Raw genomic sequence first — 21,195 nt, forward strand, 5'->3', positions numbered from 1 at the left:
GGACATGCACAAGTCCATGGGGCCGGATGCGCTACATCCGAGAGTGCTAAAGGAGTTGGCGGATGTGATTGCAGAGCCATTTGGTCATTATCTTTGAAAACTCCTGGCGATCGGGGAAGTCCTGAACCGCTGGAAAAAGGCTAATGTAGTGCCCATCTTTAAAAAGGGGAAGAAGGAGGATCCGGGGAACTACAGGCGGGTCAGCCTCACCTCAGTTCATGGAAAAATCATGGAGCAGGTCCTCAAGGAATCAATTCTGAAGCACTCAGAGGAGAGGAAAGTGATCAGGAACAGTCAGCATGGATTCACCAAGGGCAAGTCATGCCTGACTAATCTAATTGCCTTCTATGACGAGATAACTCGCTCTGTGGATGAGGGGAAAGCAGTGGACTTGTTATTTCTTGACTTTAGCAAAGCTTTTGACACGGTCTCCCACAGTATTCTTGCCAGCAAGTTAAAGAAGTATGGGCTGGATGAATGGGCTATAAGGTGGATAGAAAGCTGACTTGATTGTCGGGCTCAACGGGTAGTGATCAATGGCTCCATGTCTAGTTGGCAGCCGGTATCAAGTGGAGTGCCCCAAGGGTTGGTCCTGGGGCTGGTTTTGTTCAATATCTTCATTAATCATTTGGAGGATGGTGTGGATTGCACCCTCAGCAAGTTTGCAGATGACATTAAACAGGGAGGAGAGGTAGATACATTGGGGGGTAGGGATAGGATACAGAGGGACTTAGACAAATTAGAGGATTGGGCCAAAAGGAATCTGATGAGGTTCAACAAAGGCAAGTGCAGAGTCCTGCACTTAGGACGGAAGAATCCCATGCACTGCTACAGACTAGGCACCGAATGGCTAGGCAGCAGTTCTGCAGAAAAGGGGTGACAGTGGACGAGAAGCTGGATATGAGTCAATAGTGTGCCCTTGTTGCCAAGAAGGCTAATGGCATTTTGGGCTGTATAAGTTGGGGCATTGCCAGCAGATCGAGGAACGTGATCGTTCCCCTCTAATTGACATTGGTGAGGCCTCATAGAATCATAGAATATCAGGGTTGGAAGGGACCTCAGGAGGTCATCTAGTCCAACCCCCTGCTCAAAGCAGGACCGATCCCCGACTAAATCTGAGTTCTCCCTTCATAAAATGGGGATAACAATGTAATGACTAAATCCCCTACTTATCTGGAGTACTGTGTCCAGTTTTGGGCCCCACACTACAAGAAGGATGTGGAAAAATTGGAAAATGTCCAGCGGAGGGCAACAAAAATGATTAGGGGACTGGAACACATGACTTATGAGGAGAAGCTGAGGGAACTGGGATTGTTTAGTCTGCAGAAGAGAAGAATGAGGGGGGATTTGATAGCTGCTTTCAACTACCTGAACGGGGGTTCCAAAGAGGATGGATCTAGACTGTTCTCAGTGATAGCAGATGACAGAAGGAGGACGAGTGGTCTCAAGTTGCAGTGGGGGAGGTTTAGGTTGGATATTAGGAAAAACTTTTTCATGAGGAGGGTGGTGAAACACTGGAATGCATTACCTAGGGAGGTGGTGGAATCTCCTTCCTTTGAAGTTTTTAAGGTCAGGCTTGACAAAGCCCTGGCTGGGATAATTTAGTTGGGGATTTTACCCTGCTTTGAGCAGGGGGTTGGACTAGATGACCTCCTGAGGTCCCTTCCAACCCTGATATTCTATGATTCTGAGGAGGGGAATAGCTTAGCATCTCCTCTGCACATTGACACAAGGGACTGGGATAGCAGCTATTAGATGTTATTTATATTACTGGGGTGCCTAGAGGCCCTAACCAAGACCAGAGCCCTGTTGTGCTAGGTGCTGTACATACACATAAACAAAAAGATTGTCATTGTCATGGCTGCCATCTTGGCTGATGTTGTGGGGATTGAACTGGGAAGGGGGACCACCAGAGCTAAAAGCATGAACTGCTACAGCTGTAGTGAGTGCTGTCAGAGTTTCCTGTCCTCTGGGCCTTGGGCACAGTGGTGGACCTGTAACACACACTCATCACTGCATTACATTGTTATCCCCATTTTACAAAGGGCGAACTGAGGCTCAGACAGAGCAAGTGACAAGACCAACCTCCCGCTCCACACAGCCACCCTCTCTAGTCTAATACAGTTCAAGACAATTTCCTAATATGATAATGGCCATCTAGGCTGACTCTGGGGATACAATGAGCGAGTTCCAGTGCTGAAAGTGAGGGGTTACCACAAAACTGACACCCTCTGTAGTTCAAGCACAGATGGGGATACGTAAAGCACGCTTACCCACTGAGTTACGCTAACTATTCTCAGCGGTGGAAATCATTCATGTCAATTGCAATACTTTGCTTTCTATAGCAATGTTCACGTCAGGTTTTCAAACTGTTTTAGGCTGAACGCTGTGGCGAGATGGGTAAAGCGGGGGGGCTGTTCATGGGCCCACTTCCCCCACCACTGCAACGCAGCCGTATCACTCACGTCACTTGTGTACTGACCACATCTTTCTCTGTTGGATGTACAGCACCATGCATCCCATTAATGCCTATCCGGAACAGGACAGGGAGGAGTAAGTTGTCACAGTGCAAGCCCCATTTTGCACCAACTCAGCATAATAGGAGTTTGCTTCGGTGTAGCTACATCGGTGCAAATTTCCCCGATGTAGATGGACCCAGCGACTCGCTGATTTCTCCAGTATCTCTCACTGCTCATTTCTACATGACCATGACTATGTGGGGAAGTGGGGGAGGTACCAATGCCTGTTCTCAAATGGACCCGAGACCTGGCTGTCCATCTGGATGGTGTTTATATTTATATGTCTGTGTACAGTTTTGTTTCTTTTGCCTGGCCTTTAAACTTGCCGTTCAGCTGCCGTAATGGCCTCATCCAACTCTCATTTGAAGGCAAAGGAAAGGCCCGTTAGCTTTCATGGGAACTGGAGCAGGGCCTAACTGCACTGCTGTGAACTCTGCCAGGTGAGCGCCCGCTCTTGGAGGTGACTGTGTAAGTGTGTCTCTCCCCGTGGTGGAGCTGTTCAATGCAGACGAAGTCGGCCAGCTGATGTGAAGAGCGGTGTCGAGGGGGTGGGGGGGGTGGGCCACCACCCGGTTTAGTGACAGATCTTGTGTGATAAAGCCCTTTGGGTGTTGATGCTTTAAAGCAAATAGTTGTTCTGCAACCATAATGCTTCAGTAGTGTTGCAAGTGGAGAATACAGTGGGTAAAGACTGCAGAGCCCTGGTTCTATTTCCAGCTCCATGGTCTTGGCAGCTCACATTCCCTCCTACCTCTGTCTGTCTTGTCTATTTAGATTGTAAGCTCTCTGAGGCCAGGACAATCGCTTGCTCTGTGTCTGTACAGCACCTAGCGCAACGGGGACCTGGTCTCGGATGGAGCCTTTAGGGGCTATTACAATACAAACAATAATTATCATACACTGTCGTTTGCTAGGGCCTCATCCAAGGCTTCTGAAGCCAGAGGAGGACTTTCCTTTGACTTGAGAAGAAAGTTGGATCTTCCCAGTGACTTCAATGGGTTTTGGATCAGTCCCTTTGTGAGCTAATGGTACAGAATCAGAGGGCTTGTAGCACATTAAAAATAACAGCAGAGGGAAGGCATTAGTCCTGCAGCTATTGTACATTACTAGGGATTTGGGCAGGATATTAATTTCTCAAAATATAATTCTAAATAATTAACCCCCTAGCCCTCCGGAGACTGCCTTGGCTTTCTTCGCCTGCCATCCCTCCTCTCTGAGTCACACATGGGGCCTTGCATAAGGACAGGTTTCAGAGTAGCAGCCGTGTTAGTCTGTATCCGCAAAAAGAAAAGGAGGACTTGTGGCACCTTAGGGACTAACCAATTTATTTGAGCATAAGCTTTCGTGAGCTACAGCTCACTTCATCGGATGCATCCGATGAAGTGAGCTGTAGCTCACGAAAGCTTATGCTCAGATAAATTTGTTAGTCTCTAAGGTGCCACAAGTCCTCCTTTTCTTTTAACATGGGGCCTGATTCTCCGCTCCATGACACCCCCGTAAACCAGGGATCATGTCACTGAATTAGTGCAGTCATGTAGGCGTAACACTAATGTCAGTGAGAGGACACGGGGGGCGGGCCTGGTGACGTCCAGAGGATGGTATTAAACAGTAGAGCTGGTTGGGAATTTTTCCACTTAACGCTTTTCATCGGAAAATGCCGATTCATCGACATTGGTTTTTTTGGAGGGAAAGGGGTCAGATTCAACTCATTTCTCAACTCAAACTGTTTTAAAAAAAATTAAATTCTGTAAATGTTTTGTTATGAAACCTTTGAAATAACAAATTCTGATTTTCTGGTTTGAAATGACTTGTTGTTTACAAATTTACGCTAACGATAGTACGTACAATATATAATAACTAAAAATGGCCAACGTTGCAATGAGACATTTCAATTGACCCAAACTGATTTCTTTTTTCTTTCAGATTTTTGGTTTGCAGAAACTTTTGAGATTTTGATTATTTTTTTCCACTATGGGAAAGGGTTTTTTTGATATCTGAAAATCTTCATGAGACAGGAAAACCAGTTCCCTCCCAGCTCTCATTAAAAATTACTGACTTAAAGCTTGACTCATCTACCTTTCCTTGACAAGATACACAGCCCACATCTAACGCTGAGAAGGTTTTGACTACCGATAACTTCAGCAGGATTCATTAAAAATGTTAATGCTTTGTGGCTTTATTTAAATCATATGGTTCAATGCAGAGCTGCATTTTTATTTGGCCTTTCCAGTTACAAGCATAGAATTAATCCAGGCTCTCGGTTGTTTTGCCTTTTCAAGAACTTCCAGCTTTTGCATATTATCACGTTTGTTTTTTTTACTTTACCTGTTCGGGGAAAATGGATTTTTAGCTCTGTTGGTCTAGATTATTTAGTTGGCTGCACAAGGCTGGAGGAAGGCTGGAATCCAGGAGGTAGCACTCTGGACTAGGACATGTCCATTCATTTCCTGGTTGAGGGGAGCCACGTCATTTGTCTTTCCCCTCCTACTTTTTCTCTGTCTTGTCTACTTAGATTGTTTGGGGCAGGAACCGCACCCTGGGGGCCTGATTTTAGGCAAGTCTTCTATAAATATCTAACCGGATTGCGACTTGTGTGTGCAGAGGAGTAAGGATGAGCCAGGGCTGCATCAGGGAGTGGGGTTTGAGGCACACATGGCTGCTTCGCTGCCCAGGTTGCGGCTCAAGATGAGGCTGGGCAGGGGAGCCGGTGGGGGTCAATTCCTTCTCAGTCCCATGTGTCGGCCTGACTCACAGTCTAGCCCGGAAGAATAGCTCTTCCCCTAGAGCTCACCATATTTTGCCCTCTGGCTCTCTTTGAATAGTGCCTTCCCTGACAGTGCAGTGGAGCCTCTTGGAAGCCTAGATATGGGCAGATTGATTTTTTAAGGCCAGAAGGGACCATTGTGGTTATCTAGTGTGTCCTCCTACATGGCACAGGTCAGCGCCTCCCACCCAGCGATTCCATAACTGGTGGCTGAGCTAGGGCAAAGAATCATAGAAGATCAGGGTTGGAAGGGACCTCAGGAGGTCATCTAGTCCAACCCCCTGCTCAAAGCAGGGTAAAATGCCCAACTAAATCATCCCAGCCAGGGCTTTATCAAGCCTGACCTTAAAAACCTCAAAGGAAGAAGATTCCACCACCTCTCTAGGTAACTCCTTCCAGTGCTTCATCACCCTCCTAGTGAAAAAGTTTTTCCTAATATCCAACCTACACCTCCCCCACTGCAACTTGAGACCGTTGCTCCTTGTTCTGTCCTCCAAAGCATGGAGGACTCTTGGTTTTCCAAGCCCTGAATAGCTGCATCTGAGGCCTCCTCTTGCAAACTCATGCCGGGAAGTATCCAGATCCTGGCACAGCGAGATCTCACCGATCACCTGCCTCAGCTCTCCGCAGGACACTGCGCCTTTGCTGGGACAGGTCCGAGAGAGGGTGGGGCTCCATCGCTTCCACTTTTCTCAGTCCCTTCTTCCCACAATGAACAACCCTTCCGAATATTGCTTTCCCCAAAGCGTCTCTTTGATGTGGGTCACTACTGGATCTTTATTTCTATTTTCCCCCTATTAGCTGGCCTCTAAGGGTACGTCTATGCATGGGCGTGGCTGGCTCGGGTCAGCTTATGCAGGCTCAGGCTGTGGGGCTGTAAAATTGCAGTCTAGATATTCAGGCTCGGACTGGCACCAGTGCTCTGTGGCACCGCAAGTGGGGAGAGGCTCAGAGTCCGGGCTCCAGCCAGAGCCTGAATGTCTATGTTAGTATTTTTAGCCCTGCAGCCTGAGCCCTGCAAGCCCAAGTCACCTGACTTGGGCTCTGAGACTGGGAGCCACAGGCTTTTTATCCCAGTGTAGACATACTCTAATTGTCTGGTGTGGTGGCTATAGCCTGTTTTCACTGTGCTTTATAATGGTTTACATACATGATTCTACCCCAGTGAACTGGCTGATGTGTGTACACCACTGCTCTCTACTGGATATAATTGGAACTTCTGACCTGTGTGTGTCATAAGCCCTATACTGCTAACAGCACATGGAGATTTTCCTTCACCCTAACTTGGAAGGGGCCTGTGTTTTTGGAGGAGCTGAGTTCTATCCCAATTGCCATGTTGTGCAGCAAAGTGACAGCCGTGAAGTTCCTGTTGCAGAATGCCCAGGCCTTGTGCGTTCAAAGAGAACCCTAAAATGGCTGGGTGATCACCACAGAGTCATTAGGTGCTCATGGGCAAGCCGGTGGAGCACTGAGGGATGTGACTGTGACGCAAGGCGCTTCAACACTACGGTGCCACTGGCAAGTCGGTACGTGAATCTTCTCTCCTTTAAGGACAGCACCATCAATATTCCATTTCTGGAGACCAAGCCTGTGAAATTAATAAAGAAATATGGCCGGCTTGGCTGACAAACCAGCCACTCTTATCACTGCGAGCTGCCACTGATGCAGCCGAGGGGAAAATTAGGGGCAGCTCCCAAGCGTGACGCAGGGCATGGCTCAATCTCTCTGCGTTAGTGCTGAGGAATAAGGATGGGCTGAGCGAGGCGGGACTTGCAACTCAGCAATGCTCAGACAGGTACCGGAACTACAGAGGGCAACTGGAGTTTTCCCTCACCCAGGGCTGCTGGGAACAAGTTCATCCCCCCAATGCAGGTTAAAGCAGGTCTTAGAGCTTCCCCACTTGACCCTGGTTGCATAGGGCCTTAAGGGCACAACAAGGATATAGCCCCTGCTCTAAGCACTCCTCCCAGCTATATACCCTCTACAATTCCTTTGCTCAATTGGGCATCCTGGAAAGGTAACTCTATCGTGGCCTGTAGGAGGTGGTGTTATTCAATATTTGCTAAGTGCTGTCTGCGTGCTTGGGGCTGTGAAAAAGGAAGACATGGTCCCTGCCCCAAGGAGTTTACAATCGAGCTAAATTATGTGCATGCATACACACACCACTGCTAGCTCTTACATGAGGAGAGCTCAAAATGCTTTACAAAAGCCGTCTATCATTTATCCCCCTTTTACAGGTGGGGAAACTGAGCCACCGAATTATTAAAATGACTTTCCAAAGCAGGCTAGTAACAGAGCTGGGAATAGAACCAGGTTGCCTGAGTCCCAGACCAGTGTACTCTCTGCTAGCTTCTCTTTGGGGCCTTTTGGGTTAGACGCTTCAAAAGAGCCCAGCCTGCTGGGTATTGTGCCCATTTAAAAATCTGGCCCTATTTAAGGATGCTGTCTGGGCCCTTCCAAAACTCCTGGTTTAAGGCATTTATCAGCATTTAGCTGGTAGAGTCATGGCTGAATAGGCTGCCCATCATCTGTTCTTTATACATGATACATTACTGGTAATTTGAATCCAAATGGGGAAACACCCAGAGCTGCATACAGAACACTAGAGCATCATGTAGCACTGTCCCCAGTAACACACCAGTGTCGATCAGTTAAAAGAATAAGATTCCCAGGCATAGCAATCCCTCCTCCGATCCCTGTCATGGCAAGTTTGCCAATTCAGTGTCTCAGGTAGTGGATTCGGGCTTCTGAATTAACTGATGATTCCTTTGCTGTCCTCATTCTAAGGACCACCTGGCAGAACTTTCTGTTTGGACATGGCTCGTTGCCCTGAGTAGGCTTATTATGATTTATGCAAACACAGAGAGGGGTTGGCAGTTGGTCATCTGGCCCTGTGAAATGGCTAATCAGTTTTGCTTGAGGAAACAGACGAAGGGGAGACCCACAATCTTCTTTTTGTTTTTCCTTCCCCATCTTTGAGGTTTGCAAACAATTTAGCCAAGGGAGTCGCTGCATGTGTGATCGATGGACATGGGCTCAGCTCTGGTTCTGTGTTTGCTAGCTTCAGAAATCTGGCTAGTTTTGCTCAGAGAATGGAAGGAAAGAGGCTAGCCTGGATGTCTGGCACTGGAAAGGCAGTGCAGTTTTGTGGTGAATGCCTTGGACTGGAATCAAAGAGATCAAGGTTCAGTTCATAGCTCTGCCTAATAGGAGCCCGGTGGCATCACCTTGATTTGCTCATCAGTAAAATGAGAATAATGCTACAGGTACTTTAAACGGGGTGTGGTGAGACATGATTCATTCATGCTTGGGAAGTGCTGAGCTACCCGGCCAGCAGGCGCTGTTGAAGGCCAGTGTGCTCCTAATAATCACTACACTGGTAACAAAAAGGAAACTAAGCTCAAGATCCATACAGATCTTTTGTGGAGCACTCCATGCGTCATCATTTCGTTTCCCCCTCCCGCCCCCTCAATACAGCTGCAGCCAGAGATATAGGGATGCATGCAATCTCTCTTGTTTTATGTTTCGTCTGGAGAAAGGCACAGCTGTACACCGCTACTTTGTCAAGAAAATGTCACTTCGCACTTAATTGCCCGATAAAGAACGACAAGATGGAAACAATGTAGATAACATGCTAAACAGGTTTTTTAAATATAATTTAAATTTGCTGATGGCTGGGTTTAAAGCCAAGACAGGCTGAATGTGATTCTCAGGGATAATTTCCCCATGAAATGTACTCAGTGAAAGGGATTTTCCCTCCTTCTCTTAACCTCTGCTCTTCATGGTAGTGGCCTAACACCTCTTCTCAGCAAAACATCTGCTTCATGAATAGATTTTTAAAGTGTATTTTATGCAACTTTATTTTCAGTCTTCTTTACCACTACATTATGTTTACAGAGATGATATGCATATATTTTGAAGTGCACATATGTGGAGGTGACAACCATGTGATAAATTGCAGTCATGTGATAAATACATTCCTCCTGTGCATTTGACCATGTCATCTCCGAGGTGGGTCACTCACTTTCTTGTGCATCTTGCGAATGCAGGGGGCATACACCAAGTTCAAGGTGCTCTTCGATCTTGCTGTAGGACTCAAACCCAGTCGCCTCTGCAGGCCACTACAAAGGTTTTAGAGGATTTTCTCTAAACTTTGGTCCTTCTTTGCTGTAGAGCACTGCAAGGAGACATCAACCTACTTGATCTCACGATCAATGACCCTCACGGCCTGCGGGGACTAATGGTCAAGTGACATCTTTGGTTTTCCAGCTGTCCGCACCTGTTTATCATAATGCCTTGGAGCTGTCCTCCCCTCCTGATGCTGTCTTAGCTCATTAGAGATGGATTCCTTTGCATGTCAACGTTGATATTCATCGGCCATTGTGTTGCCCATTCCCCTCGCTTGGTGAGCTTGCTCAGAAGTTCCTTACACTCTTAACTCGCATAAATGATTTTGTGGCATCTGCAGCTTTTGCCACCTCGTTGCTCACCATCTTTTCCGGTTGCGATGGGTCTGCTGACCCCACCTTGAACCAGCAAGGGGTAATTGAGCTGCTGTGGGTCCGCTCAGCCCTGCCTCACTAAGTGATGAAGGGGCAGTTAAAAAGGGCAGAGCTCAGCTCAGCTGCTGGCTGGCCAGGGAAGAGAACAGATAGCCTGCCCTTTGTTACCCGTGGAAAGGACCAGCCCTGAATCTCTGCAGGGACTGCTGGATGAAACAGTCCTTGAGGAGGAAAATAGGCCTGGCACAGGACTAAAGAGCTTGTTTTTCTTTATGGGTATTTTCCTTTGCTTAGCCTGAGGGGCCTTACAAGATGGTTGCAGGGAACCCCTGCCTGTGTGTGTGTGTGTCTGTGTGTAGGGAACAGCCGCAATAAACTCTGATTTTTGCACCCTACTCAAGTGTAGCCTGTGGCTTGGCTTCCGAAGAGTGAGGTTGCCTGGATCACTAATGGTTATGTTAACCATCATGTGTATAGGACCCTGGGCACCCTGCTGCCAACCTTTGGCCATAAAGCAAACCGACCATTTATTCCAACTCTTCATCTTCTGTCTCTTAGCCAGTTTCTAATCCTTAATAGAGTTTCTACTCTCATCCCAGGACTACTTCATTTCCTTACTAGTAGGGCTGCTAGAAAAACCAGTAACAAACGTAAGTTTTTACTGGTTTTTGAAAATTTTTGAAATTTCAATAGGTTTTTTTTGAGGGCGCCCAGTTCCATTCTTGTGAGGGACTAGGTCAACCCTGAGAGTGGTTGAGCAGCTGGTGAGCTGAGACCACTGCTGACCTGTACCTTGTCAGTGTTTTCTTGTGCTTCCACTTCAGTCTGTCCACATCCACTGCTGCGTCTTGTCTTACGTTTAGATTGCAACTCTGTGACTGTCTTTCGGTTCCATGTTTGTGCAGCACCTAACACAATAGGGTCCTGATCCATGATACTAGGGCTCCTAGGTGCTACCACAATATAAATAATAACTTTGCTAAAGGCTTTCTGAACATCCACATAATGATTTCCTCTGGTTTTCCTTTATCCGCTTGTCTGCTGTCAAGTTCAAATAGTTCTAATGGATTACCGTGTCATTTGCAATTCGTGTTGCCAACTTTCTATTGGCACAAAACTGAACACCCTAGCCCCACCCCTTCCCTGAGGCCCCGCCCCCCGCTCGCTACATTCCCCTTCCCTCAGTGGCTCGCTCTCTCCCACCCTCACTCACTTTCACTAGGCTGGGGCAAGGGGTTGCGGTGCGGGAGAGGGTGAGGCCAGAAATGAGGGGTTCAGTGTGTGGAAGGAGGCTTCGGGCTGGGGCAAGGAGTTGGGGTGCGGGAGGGGGTGAGGGCTCTGGCTGGGGGTGCGGGCTCTGGGGTGGGGCTGGAGATGAGCAGTTTGGGGTGTAGGAGGGGGCTCCAGGCTGGGGCCAAGGGATTTGGAATGTGGGAGGGGGCTGGAGGTTGAGGCAGGGGGTTGGGGTGTGGGAGGGATGAGGGCTCTGGGGTGGGGCTGGGGATGAGGGGTTTGGGGTGCAGGAGGGGGCTCCAGGCTGGAGAGTGGGATGAGGGATTCGGAGTGCAGGAGAGGGATGCAGGTTCGGGTTTGGGGTGCTGGAGGGGGTAGGTCTCTGGGGTGGGGCCAAGGATGAGGGGTTTAGGGTTTGGGAGGGGGCTCGGGGCTGGGGCAGGGGGTTGAGATGCAGGGGGGGGTGAGGGCTCTGGGCTGGGGGTCCGAGCTCTGGGGTGCAGGAGGGGGTACGGTCTCTGGGATGGGGATGTGGGCTCTGGGATGGGGCCAGGGATGTGGGTTTGGGGTGCAGGAGAGGGCTCTGGGTTTGTGGGGGCTCAGGGCTGGGTTGGGGCTCGGGGTTGGGGCACGGGCTTACCTCGGATGGCTCCTGATCAGCAGTGCAGCTGCGGAGCTAAGGCAGGCTGTTTGCCTGTCCTGGGACACTGCGCTGCACCCCAGAAGCGGCCAGCAGGTCCAGGTCGTAGGTGGGAGGGGGTGCAGGAGGCTCGATGGCGTGCGTTGCTCTCGCCCGCAGACACTGCCCACCCAGCTCCCATTGACTGTTTCCTGGCCAACAGGAGTGTGGAGCCGGTGCTCAGGTTGACTAGCCTGCCTTGGCTCCGCAGCACCACCGACCGGACTTTTACCAGACTGGTCAACGGTGCTGAAGGAAGCCATCAGGATCCCTTTTCGACCGGCTGTTCCGGTTGAAAGCTGGACACCTGGTCACCCTATTTGCAATGCGTGCATTCCACTGTGTGGTGTGGGAATCCATGCCTTCTTCGCTCAGCTCTCATTACATGGGAGACCGGCTCAAGGAGAGAACAGGACGTGACTTCAGCTTGTGTTGGGAGCAGGTGCAATTTGAAGAGTGCCCTCTGCTGTCCCTGTCTACTCGAAGTGCCCATTCCTGACAGGGAAATGGAGATGGGGATGTGCGTTTGCATCTATCCTTCCATGAGACGCTTCCAGACGAAACCTCCATTCTCTCTTTGAGTATCCAGAGGTTCATAGAATTGTAGAACTCAAGGCAGGACTAAGTATTATCTCTAGACCATCCTTGACTGCTGTTTGTCTAACGTGCTCTTTAAAATCTCCAGTGATGGGGATTACACAACCTCCTTAGACAATTTATTCCAGTAATCCTGACAGTTAGGAAGTTTTTCCTAATGTCCAACCTAAGCTGTCCTTGCTGCAATTTAAGCCCATTGCTTCTTGTCATATCCTCAGATGTTGGCAAGAACAATTTATCTCCCTCGTCCTTGTAACTTGAAAACTGTGCTTGAAAACTGTTATCATGTCCCCCCTCAGTCTTATCTTCTCCAGACTAAACCAAGCCAATTTTTTCAATCTTCCCTCATAGGTCATGTTTTCTAGACCTTTAATCGGTTTTGTTGCTCTTTTCTGACTTTCTCCAATTTGTCCACAATTTTCCTGAAATGTGGTGCCCAGAACTGGCCACAATACTCCAGTTAAGGCCTAATTAGCACAGAGTAGAGCAGAAAAAATTACTTCTTGTGTCTTGCTTACAGCACTCATGGTAATACATTGTCATTGTGCGCTTTTATGTGCCTTTTTATTGGCTTTGAATTTGCCACCTTCCCATTCCATTGAATGTCCCCTTTTTCTTGTAACTTGGTAATTGCTAATGATTATTATTACCAACCCCGGTTTGCGGTAACACTGAATATTTATATGTATAAGATAGGGAGTAAAGCTCAGTGAGATTTCTCTTAGTCGGTTGGATAGGTGCAGGATAAAGAAGCCACAAGGGCTCCTCGTTGTTTAAACAGGATACATTGCATTATACCTGGAAGATGTTTTAAGGACGACACCTTTTGTCATGCAGACCCATCTTCCCCAGCATCCCTCTGTCTATCTCCACCCTGAACACATAATGGGCTCCCGTGAGCCCTCAAAGTCCAAGGTTGCAAGTTGGAAGCAGCAGTGGAAAGAACCTCTATCCGTCAGTCTGACAGGCCTGTACGTGGCACACCAGGGAAGCTCCGGCGGACTCCAGAGTTAATTTGAATGATGCTTCTAATATTCTCATGAAGGTCAGGAATGGGGCTTACTTTGTCTCTCCCGTCTACTGTTTGGACAATACGACAGACAATATTTGCAAACCCCGGGGCATTCACAGTTCCGTCCTGTGCCCAGCACCTCAGCAGCTCATTGATATCAAGGCTGGTATGTTTTCAGCCCAGTGTCTAAAATATACAAAGAGCCATTTCCAGCTCAGGGAAGCTTAGAACAGGGCTCCTAGTGGCTCGCAACTGGCACAGATATCAGTCCTGCAAGGTGTGGCACTCCCTACATTCCCGTTACAATCAGCAGGAGCATAAGTTGCTCAGGACCACACGTGATTGGGTCCCAAGTCTGTTCCAGCATATATCCAGCAGTTGGCAGACACGTTCCAGCTCTGCCCATTCAGATCCCCCTCCTCCCGCCTCCCACTGAATTGCCTCTGTCTGTCGAGGAATTTATATGGCTCCCATCACCACAGCATCTGGACTCCTCCAAACCTTTCCCTTAATGCTGTCTCCACCAGTATCAGCCACAACCATGCTCCAGTCCATAACACTGACACATCCCTGGCAGGACAATGCCAACCTGGTAACAAGTTCTCTCTTTCCAGGGACTGGAGAGTTCATTTTGCTCTTCATCAATGTCACAGCCTTCACTCCAGCCCCGAAAAACCGTGTCTGCAAACTGAGCAGAGCTCGCTCTCGTCTGCTGTGGCTCATTAAAAGGCTGACAGGCAGGTGTGTTAATAATCCCTGTATTCTCCCCTTACAGGGACGCTCCTTTTCCTCATTAATGAGACACCTGTCAGGGAAGTGCCGAGCCGTTCGCTAGGCCGTGACAGCTGTAAGATGCGCAATCCCCTTTTGTGACAGCAGGGGTGCTCTGTAGCACCATATGCTTTAGCTGGGAAGGCAATGAGCCACGTGGCGGGGAGTCCTTCTCACCACTCCTAGCGTCTTGGGTTTCTGTCATTCGCTCCAGGAACACCTGTGCTGCAGTTTTTCCCGTCAGCGCTGACTGGCAGGGTCAGGCAGCTCTCAGCGAGGTGAGAGGACGCATCGATTGTCAAAGCTGTTGCAATTTCAGCCTGAGGTCAAGCAGAATGAGGCAGACCAGATCCCTGGTGTCGGCAGGAGTGCAAGGTTTGTAATTAGTGGTTTTGGGACATTCCTGGGCAGATTTAGGCTGGGCATTGGGGAAAAGCACTTTCGAGCAGTGAGAGCTGTAGACTTACAGAATTGTCTCCCCAAGGGAAGTAATGGAAGCCCCATTGCTTGGGACATTTAAAACGTGATATGCCAGCGTACTAGAAGATTAAAAAGGCATGGTAGGATGGTCTTGTGGTTCGGGTACTGGCATAGGTCTTGGGAGACCTGAGTCCGGTTCCCAGATCTCCTATGACCTTGGGGTGTAGCTTTGAGCAAACTAGTTAATTTCTGTTTCCCATATATCTATATGTGAGCTAGCCTCCAAAGGGGAATGTGGAGGGTTATATACTCCCTAAATCCACATGTGGGTCACTGTTACACCCCTTGATCTCACATCTGTATGGGATTTGGACTACTATGGACCCCTCAAGCGGCATACACGCTTCCTTGGCTAGAGTCTTACAGCGTAGCCCTCTGTCCTTTATTACTTGTAATCCTAGTACCTAGGAGCCCGTCACACACCCCATTGTGCCAGCTGCTGTACAAACACAAAACTTTCCTGCCTGCAAGAGCTTCCAGTGTTTTGTGAATCACGCCACCCCAAACCTCACCAAATGCACTTCTATTTTCTAAATTTTAAATATACTTTATTGTAAGTAAACACAGCTGGATGATTAAATATTTTTAAAGCTACTCGTTAAAACACGAGAGGCTGATCCAGACTCCACGGAGGAGAGTCTTTCTATTCCCTTCGATGGGCTTTGGATCTGAGTCTGAGTGCATAACCAACCTCTCCCTCTCTCGTACGGGGAAAAGGAGAGAATAATCCAAATACCCATTTATCAGCCAGGATTCTGGATACAGGTATCTTGAGATGTGTGAGATAAACTGAAAAGACTGCAGTTCCTGGGCCATCCCTGAAGGTGTCACAGGCACCATGAGGTATAAACTCCTGGCTGCTGCAGCAGTAGTCCTGCCCCATTTCTCGAGAGGCGCCACGTGGTAATGTTAACAGGAGGATATTGCTGAGTGCAGAAATCCAATCCGATTAGTTGAGACGGCCGCAGGGAGGCTCCCCGGGAAATACAGGCGTGCGGCTGTTACTGGGATTAAGCTGGTGTCTGGAAACACCCCGCTAAACTGGCAATGGAAACAATAGGTTCTGTCACGACATTAGCAGCTGGCGCTGCCCTGTGCCATGGGGAGCTTTGTGGAGCAGGTGCCCGGGGCGGGGGCCGAGACTGCAGGCTGGGGCCTAACAGCCCTGGCGCCTGCTTTCCGTGCAGGACGGCCTGCGCTTCCAGCGCGCCCCAGCCCCACGCCCCGAGATGATCGATTTGTTTCATGTACCCCGCGACTCCCAGTGACAGCAGTGCCGCTCGGTGCCTCAGAGGAGCAAGTTCAGGGTTCGCTCCATGAGACACGCACACCCAGTGCATTCACGTGAGGGTCCCAGGCAGGGGTATAAGTTAGGAGGGACGCGGGAGGAGAAGCGCTGCTCCCTCTCTCCAGCTGAATGCAGAGAGGGCCACTCCTCCTGTGTCCCAACTGCAGGGGGAATGGCCCCGCGGGACCTCCCTGCCATTGGCCTCTCCTCCTGGAGATGCCAGGACCATAGGGATCTCGTGCTCTCTCCGGGAGTCCTTCCTGGGCAGCTCTGCTGCCAAGGCTGTGCTGTGATTTAGGAGGCCCACATTCAACACTCAGCTCTGCTCCATGTTCCCCCTCTTAATCTCTCATAGCCTCAGATCCCCCTCTGTGAAATGGGAATAACATTGCTCCCTTTTCCTGTCTAGTGAGACGGTAAGTTCGGGGGGGCCGGTACTGTTTCTCTGCATGTACATACAGCTCCTTGGGTGATAGCCAGCTTCTTGACTGACACATCAGGGATTGAACCAGGGACCTCCATCTTGGCTGTACCATCTTGGTGTAAAGGTCCAAGGCACTGTAGCTCGTGGCTGAGTAACAGGTGCATTTCCTCTGTGGATGGGCACAGAAGGGGAACCTGTAACCCAGGGGTTCTCAACACTTTTCTTTCTGAGACCCCCGCAACATGCTATAAAAACTCCACGGCCCACCTATGCCACAATAACTGGTTTTCTGCATATAAAAGCCAGAGCCGGCATTAGCGGGTAGCGAGCAGGGCAATTGCCCAGGACCCCTTGCCAACTACATTGCTCAGGCTTCAGCTTCAGCCCCAGGTGGCGGGGCTCAGGGCCCCGGGCTTCAGCCCCATGCACTGGGGCTTCGGCTTTCTGCCCTGAGTCCCAGCGAGTCCCTGATTGGTGGACCCCCCCAAAACCTGCTCACGGCCTCCTAGAGGTCCCCGGACCCCTGGTTGAGAACCCCTGCTGTAACACACGCTGACCAGTGGATTACTCTTGCACGAGGCCTTGATCTCTAGCTGGTGCTATAACGCAGTGTGCAATGATGCTCGGCCTGCTCCCTAAAGCAATCTGAGAGGCCTCTGGGTGAAAAGCCCTGTGGGAGTGTGAGGCATTGGTATTTCACACCGCCCCATATTTACCTTAGACTTCAGCATGCATGGAAGCCCAAAGCCAAAGAAAATTCAGTACGGTCCCAATCCTGCCGCCCGCTCGTTAATGGGGAATATGGAAACAAAGTGATCCCAAAGTGCCCTCAGCACTGCCGAGGCTGGGAAATTGAGGCTGCGAATTGCTCAGACCAGCTGCAGTGTAGCCAGCTCCCACAACTTCATTGCTACTAAGGGGATTTTGGCCTCCCACTTCTTACTCTGTGTCTGTACAGCCCCTAGCACCATGGGATACTGGTCCGTGACTCGGGCACCTTGGCATTATGGCAATACAAATAATAAATACTGCTAATAATAATGATGACATCACAAGCTCCAGTATTCACATGACTTCCAGCCCTGATTGGCCCGCTGTGACGAAGTGGGAATGTTCTTAATGTTTTCTCTGAATACTGTGTGGGTGCCTCAGTTTCCCCTAGGCATTTCTTACGTATCTAGGTGGTGGGATAAGGGGGTGTGATTGTTGCAGAGCCCTAGAGGGCCAGTATGATGGTGTCTGCACAGAGAATGGCCGACATCCTGTTTCCTGGCAACTAAGGGCCTGGGCCCCTCCTCTGTAAAGGTGCCAACTGAAGGTGTTGGAGAACAAAGAGATCAGGTGTGCTCCTGGCCCAGGAAAAAGATAAAAGGCCAGAGGAAGGGTGGGAGAGTTTCAGTTTGGAGCTGGCTGGGGAAATGGAGGGAGGCCCAGATGGGGCTCTGGCCTCCCTGCCCGTGAAGACGGACCTGACTGAGGGGTCCTGTTCTGTGTACCTACAAGCTCTGTTATAGACCATGTTCCTGTTGTCTAATAAATCTTCTGTTTTACTGGCTGGCTGAGAGTCATGTCTGACTGTGGAATTGGGGTGCAGGGCCCTCTGGCTTTCCCAGGAGCCCCACCTGTGCGGACTTGCTGTGGGAAGTGCACAGTGTGGACGGGGATGCTGCATGCTCCGATGTCAGACTCAGGAAGGTCGAAGCTGTGTAAGCTTCTTGCCTTGGAGACAGTCTGCTCTCAGAGAGGAGGCTCCCCCAGAGTCCTGACTGGCTTTGTATGGAGTAGTTCCAGAGATCGCCTGGGATCTCCGTGACACCCACCTCCTGGGGACAAACGGCCAATAAGAGCCCATTCAGGAGGCAGCGAGTGTTCTCTCCCTGACCCCTCTGGAGCTCTCAGAAGTTTTTGGGTCAGAGAGGGAGCAGCCAACTCTTTTCACATTTATGTGCCTCAGTTTCCCTCATCTGCACTATGGGGATAATAGCCCGGCCCTACCTCACAGGGGTGTTGGGAAGAAAAATGCATTAAAAAGTTGTGAGGTGCTCAGGTGCTAGAGAGATGGGGGGCAGATAAGTATCATAGACAGACAGAGCCATTTGGATTCCAAATAGTGGTTTGATTCCCCCATGTCCAAGCCTCCTTGCTATTCAGTTTGTGATCAGTTTTCGTTCATACGGATATTTGGGAAATGGCTGCTCTCCATATGATTCCCTGTATTCTCATGTGAACAGGAACCAGCTCTATACTGAACCTCTCGGCGTCCTTCGGGTGTCGCCTCGCCTGTCTGTGCCTCGGTTTCCCTTCTGTAAAATGGGGATAATGATACTGACCTAGCATGTGGATGTGTGCGTGTGTGTGTGTGCACGCATACAGGGGGCTTTCAGGATGTTAAGGGCGGCTATTAATAAGGGGCCAACTTTAAAAGGATTGACGGTTCCATGTGGACGAGAGCTGGAATTTTTTTGACAAAAAGGTTTATCAACCCCCCCCCCCAACTTTTTGTGGGAAGGGATGGGGTTTTGGTGAAAAAAAGCTCTTCTGGACAAGGTTTCTCAGATCCAGGATGGAAAGCAGAGAGAGAGAGAGAGACAGCAATTCACCCCAAACGAGCCTGATGGTCAGGGCACGCAGCTGGGGTGTAGAAGGTGCAGGGACAAGCCCCTGCTCCAAATCAGACGCAGTAGGAATTTGCCATGAATCTCTCCCAGGTGAGTTCTCCAACCTCTGAGCTGTTGGCTGAGTCTCTCTCGCTCTCCACTTTCCAGGTCTCAGGTTTGTCCAGTTTGCAGAACAGGAAAATGTTTCTGAAATCTCAAAAACTTTATTGGGAGCAGGAAAACTGTTTCCCACCCAGCTCTAATCTGGACACAGCATCCAAAATTTGGCCGTGGCATCACAATCATATTGGAACTATTCAATCTGCTTTGCTATGCAACCCTGGGGTGCAAATTGGGTGGAAAAAAAGGTCCTCTGTCAATTTCCAGTTCTTCCCCCTCACACGTAGCTGGAGCTATCCCAGGGCCAGCCTTTGGCAAGCTGGTCAGTGCTTTTATAACAGCCATCCACAGGGCTGGTCAAACAGAATTTGAACCCACTGCAGCACAGACCTCGACCCCTGAAGCTAAAGGAGTAATGCACTAGTGGAGAGAAGTTGGCTGCTAGTCTGTAGTGGGGTCGCCATTCTGTCAGAGATGGGATTTGATCCTCCTCCTCTTGAAGTAAATGGCAGCCTTTCCAACTGACCTCACTGGGCGTTGGAACAGGCCACTGGGTGAAAATCCAGCCACACAGACACCGGGGAAATGTTGACCAGACTTTTCCGAACCTCAGATTCCTGAGTGAAGGATGGCTGGGGTGTGGGCGGGCTCAGAGGAGAGCAGTAAAGATATGATTTCCTCCAACCTTCCTGCTCAGAACAGGTACATTCAAACTGTGGTTTATTTCTCCTGCCTATCCTCCACAAGGCACAGTAGCTGTCAGCTCCAGCGTGATAGCCTCTCATAAGAACGTAAGAACGGCCATATTGGGTCAGATCAAAGGTCCATCTAGCCCAGTATCCTGTCTTCCAACAGCGGCCAATGCCAGGTGCCCCAGAGAGAATGAACAGAACAGGGAATCAAGTGATGCATTCCCAGCTTTTGGCCCTCTTGAATGCTAATGTGATTTTTAACGCTCCCTCAGGCTCCAGGGGAATTTTTAGAAACCCTCTATTAGGAATAAGTGCACATTGTTGCAACGGTTACTGTTGTTTTCAGCAGTGTGCCTTCTCAAGGGTGCTGACAATGCCCTGGTTGAAAGGCTGCGGTTATGTTGTTCTCAGGTCTAGGATATTTTAATTCTCCTGGTTGTCCATGTGGCTCCTTTTCTGCATCTGCTGCTCCTTTTATGGTCAGGTTCTCTTTTCTGGGCTATTCATAATACATTTTTTAAATGCTGGTATTGGACAGTTCAATTAAGCCAGGGGGTTGTAATGTTTTTTTATCCCACTGCAAATGTCATGGTTCCATTTATTCCAAAGACGGTTGTTTAATTTTCCCAAAGCAAAAGGGTGTTTAAGGATTTCTTGCAGCTAACACACTGCCTCCCTTTTGTTGGCTCGCTTTACAATCCCATTGACATGCTTTGCAAAGAGCTCTACTAAGTGGCTGCTGATGTGGGCTAGATTGCTGGGCGCTTGTAATTTATATACTGAGGGCTTGTCTTTTCAGAGTTTCCCTGGTGTGATTTAGGGGGTGAATTTAACTGATGTAGTTAAACCAGTGGAGAAGGCCACCTGGACATTTATTTTAGTTCAAAATCAGGATTATTTCAGTTTAGTTTAAGTCACTGAGCAGCTAGTTTAATCTAAACCACAATAAGCTATTCTTACACTGAATTAACAACAATACCCGGCTCTTTGATAGCATTCCTCATCCACAGATCTCAAAGCACTTCCAAAGGAGGTCAGTATTATCATCAGCCCTGCTTTACAGGTGGGGAAACTGAGGCACGGGGAGAGACCCAACCAATGCAGCAACAGAGCCAGGAATTGTATCCAGGTCTGCCGATTACTAACCCAAGACCCTAGCCTAGGCCATACAGAGGTTGTCTGCAACTTAATGACGCTACTTTAATGACGTGGTTTAATTTAACCAGTGCAACCACAGACTAAGGCTACGTCTGCACTGTGGACCTTTCGGCAGCACTGCTCCAGCTGTGCCACTCTAAGGTCTCTTGCGTAGCTGCTCTTTGCCAGCGGGAGAGATCTCTCCTGCCGGCATAGTTTCACCACCCCGAATGAGCGACGTTAGCTATTCTCCTGCCGACATCGCACTATCCACACCAGCACTTTTGCTGGTGAAACTTATGTCAGTCAAGGGTATGGCTTTTTCTCATCCCGACCCGAAGGGGGGTTCCAAAGAGGAGGGAGCTCGGCTGTTCTCAGTG

This window comes from Chelonia mydas, chromosome 2 (assembly GCF_015237465.2).
Source record: "Chelonia mydas isolate rCheMyd1 chromosome 2, rCheMyd1.pri.v2, whole genome shotgun sequence".
NCBI lineage: Eukaryota > Metazoa > Chordata > Testudines > Cheloniidae > Chelonia > Chelonia mydas.